At 40.3% G+C, this 4,078-nt stretch overlaps 1 long non-coding RNA gene and 1 pseudogene across 1 annotated transcript in view; one reads left to right on the forward strand and one right to left on the reverse strand.

The window, feature by feature from the left end:
* Window positions 1-220: 220 nt before the first annotated feature.
* Window positions 221-1,116, forward strand: LOC105519367 (annotated as a pseudogene).
* A 1,223-nt stretch (window positions 1,117-2,339) lies between these two features.
* The window catches only part of LOC105519366, a 6,677-nt gene continuing 4,938 nt past the window's right edge, over window positions 2,340-4,078 (reverse strand). The window contains exons 2-3 of the long non-coding RNA XR_001002955.1: window positions 3,080-3,114; window positions 2,340-2,980 (exon numbers count right to left, since the gene is read on the reverse strand). This is a non-coding gene — a long non-coding RNA (uncharacterized LOC105519366). The remainder of the gene's footprint in view (window positions 2,981-3,079; window positions 3,115-4,078) is intronic.

Raw genomic sequence — 4,078 nt, forward strand, 5'->3', positions numbered from 1 at the left:
CTGGGGGCACCCTGGGGCGCCACTGCCAAGGCCGTCCACCCTCCCTACAGGCCGCCTCCCTTCCTGGCCAGTGATGGAAATGAGAGGGGGAATGTGAACAGCTGTGGAAGTCAGACTCTTGGGAACTAAAGCAGGCCCCAGCCCATGCCCTCCAGCCCGGCCCAGCCAGCGTGCCCGCCAGTCTTCCTCACCCAGTCAGCCCAGTCATCAGGATTGTTAGATGGACCATGGATCCATCATCACCCAGGCATGTAGGGAAGATGCCCTGGTCCTTATCAAGCAAGGCCTGGTTTCCAAAGTCCTCTCCTAAGAGCCTTCATGTTTGTCACATCTTACAAGGCCCCTTTCTGCTGTTCTTGCACCCAGCATGTTGGCCAGTTCCCTGACTGAGCTCTCCACACATAAGGAGGAAGCCAACACCACTGCTAAATCAGATCAGCTCCAGGGTCTCCAGTATCAGTTATATCAGATCCCAGGAACTTGCCTGCTCCCAGAGGTGACAGAGGAAGATGAAGGAAGGATCTGTATGGTCACTGACCTGGATGAAACTCTTGTGCATAGCTCCTTTAAGCCAATCAATCAGCAATGCTGACTCCCTAGTGCCTGTAGAGATTGAGGGGACCACTCACCAGATCCATGTGCTGAAGAGGCCTTATGTGGGTAAGTTCCTTAGATGGGTAAGTTCCTGAGATGAATGGAGGAACTCTTTAAATGTGTTCTCTTCATTCCAGCTTGGACAAATATGCAGATCCTGTGACAGGTCTGCTGGACCGGTGTGGGGTGTTCTGGGGTTGCCTATCACATGAGTCATGTTTGTTCCACCAGTGCTGCTATGTCAAGGACCTCAGCCATTTGGGGAGGGACCTGAGGAAAACTCTCAGCCTGGACAACTCGCCTGCTTCTTACATCTTCCACCCAGAGAATGCAGTGCCTGTGCAGTCCTGGTTTGATAACATGACTGATATCAACTGCTGAACCTGTTATCAATCTTTGAGGAGGTGAGTGGAGCAGAGGGCATCTACATTAGCCTTGTACAGCAGTAGGCCCTAAGCCTTCCCTGCTTCCCAGCAGTGACCACCACAATGGGGGACTTTCACACACTATGCCTTTATGATCAGCCTGACAGAGTGGAAGCCGGAACACCTAGTCACATGGGCATGGAAAGAATGAGAAGTGATTGAAAAGAGCTTTAGGGCAGCTTAGATGCTGAGTGGGTGAATGCCAGACCAAGGATGCCCAGAGCTACCTGCCATCAAGTTGTTGGGTTTCCGAGATGTGTGTGAGAGAGAAAGAAAGAGAGCATGCGTGTTTTGCCATGAACTGTGGTCCCACATGTATAGTGTTTCAGTGGGGGAGAAACGGAAAGACAAAGACTTTTCTCAAGTTAGCTTGTCTCCTCTCCTGTCACCCTACAAGCCACTGAGTTCCAAAGGGATGAAGACTATTGAACACTCCATTGCAAATCTGGTCTTTCCTCAGTGTTGTATGGCCTATGCCAAGGAGAAAGGAAGGGTATGCCTTTGGGTGTTCCAGGCACACATCTTTCTGAAATATTTCTCCAGCCACTTGTTGCAGACAAAAGTTGACACTTCAGGGAAGATGGAGACTTATGTCCAGACCAGTACCCAAGCCATCAGGTCTTGTGGCCCAAATGCTATGCTTACTTACGTCCAGCCAAGAGCCTGAGATGGATCCTTTCTGCATCTCCCCAAGGCTCAGGTTGTCTCCCTGCCCTAGAAGAGAACAAATAAATGATTTCTTTTCTTTTGACTCTGTTTTAAAATTATCTTTCAACTACAAAAAAGACTATCCAAACCTGAAAAAAAAAAAAGGAAAAAAAGATGTCATACTTACATAGTTGAAAAACACATAGATATGTCTATAAGCAACAGACATGGCTAATTCACATATAAATTAAACATCACATTGTCATAAAGTGTACTAAGTTAAAAATTATCATTCAACTCATAATATCAAGCTTTAAAAGCAAAAATACAATTAACCGATCTGAGAAAACATACCCCCCCAGAAAAGAAACAAAATAATACAGAATTGAAAATAAAAGGAGACTTTAATGCATAAAATCCTGAATACAGCACAGATATACAATGAAAAATAATTCTTTAGATATCTACAGCTATTAAATGTGTGTACTCATGAAAAGCAGACATTTCAAGTCATTGGCATTTAATTAATGGCATTAAATTACACAGAAAATACATTACAATCATTAACAATAGGCTCTAATGAGAAGATTTTAATAAATAAGCACTAAAAAGACAGGTGAGTTTTATTATGTTCTCAATATGTTGCTGCTATTCTTACCACAAAATGTAATAAAACTATATGACTATAATGTAGCTTTCAGGAGCTAAAAAGTTTTATATTTTCAATTAAAAGAACAACATAAATTTTGCAAAATACGATGAGCATTACTGAGATATAAAGTAAATATTTGGAATTAAAATATAACATCATTTAGATACAGAATAAAAAATATAAATTTTAATGATTCCTTTCTGCCTACAGTGGGCTTAAAATTACAATCAAAAATTTTAATAAATATGTAGCACCTACAAAAATTTTATTTACAACTTACATAATGTGTAAATTTGAGCAATTTATTTTACAACTTTTGAATCTAAAAATCACAAGCTTGACATGCATTTCAGAAAATGAAACATAAAGGAGAGTAACAAAAGCAAGAGGACAGAATGAGAGGTCCTGCATGCACATCCCACACAACATAATGTGGCAGCCACAGCAAACATAAGTGCATTTATGAAAGCCTTGGGATCCAGTTCAGAGTTTGTGACACCCAGATGGAGGCAAAGACCAAGGAAGACATCTTCAGAGGGTAAACACTTGACCAAGTGGCAGACTTGCCAATCATGGTCCTGGCTTCAAAAGAGAACACTGCCACATTTTACTTTAGACTTGGCTGTAACTTACTTGGCTTTGGTCCTGCCACTGAAACAATCTGCCAAAAACCCAAGAGAATTCATACTCACCTGAGATTTAGGTGACAGACTTGCAGAACTTGGTTCTCTCTGTCGTCCCTGAATCAGGCAAAACACACATTCTTTAATTCTCTAGCCATGGTCTGCAAGAAATCTTCACATTGATATGATGAAATGCTAACTAACAATATGAAAAATAATAAATTATACATATCACTAAAAATGGCAAATACATACTGAAATTCAGAATACTCTAAATTGTTACCATCTTAAACTAGACTGTTAAAATACAAGATGTTTTACATAAGTCTCATGATAACCACTAGGAAAAAAATGTAGTAAAGAAAAAGAGAAAGGAATTAAAACACATATAAAAAAGTTAAAAATTTAATATGGTGGCTCCTGCTTATAATTCCAACACTTTGGTAGGCCAAGGTGGAAGAATCATAAGATCCAGAGTTTGAGACCAACCTGAGCAAAATGAGGAAACCTTATTTCTACAGAAAAAATTAGCTGGGTGTTGTGGTACCCATCGGTAGTCCAAGCCACTTGGGTGGCTAAGGTGGGAGGATTGCTCCAGCATACGAGGTTGAGGCTACAGTGAGCTGTGATATGCCACTGCACTTCAGTCTGAGCAAGAAAGCAAAACTTTGCCTCAACAAAAATCAACAATACCACAGCAAAGACAGAACAAGAAAAAAAGAAGCAAATGTAAAGTGGACAGAAAACTACAAATTTACAATAGTAATTGCTTACCTATCACTACTTTACATATAAAAAGATTAAGTTATCTACTAAACAGATACTGTTATAGACTGAATGTCATCTCCAAAATATAGAAGAAAATTTAATAGCCAATGTGATAGAATTAAGAGATGGAACCTTTAAAAATTAATTAAAGTATAAGCACTCCGCCCTCATGAATGGATTAATGGTCTTATAATGGCAATGGGCTGGTTATAACAAGAATGGGTCTGTTATTAAAAAAAAAAACAACTCTCTCTCTCTGACATCTTTGGCCAAGTTATTAACCAGCAACAAGACCTTCCATACATACCAGTGTCATGTTCTTTTGCCTTCCCAGCCTCCAGAATCATGAGTCAAATAAATTTCTATTA

This window comes from Colobus angolensis, unplaced genomic scaffold (genome assembly GCF_000951035.1).
Source record: "Colobus angolensis palliatus isolate OR3802 unplaced genomic scaffold, Cang.pa_1.0 Scaffold346, whole genome shotgun sequence".
Taxonomy (NCBI): Eukaryota; Metazoa; Chordata; class Mammalia; order Primates; family Cercopithecidae; genus Colobus; species Colobus angolensis.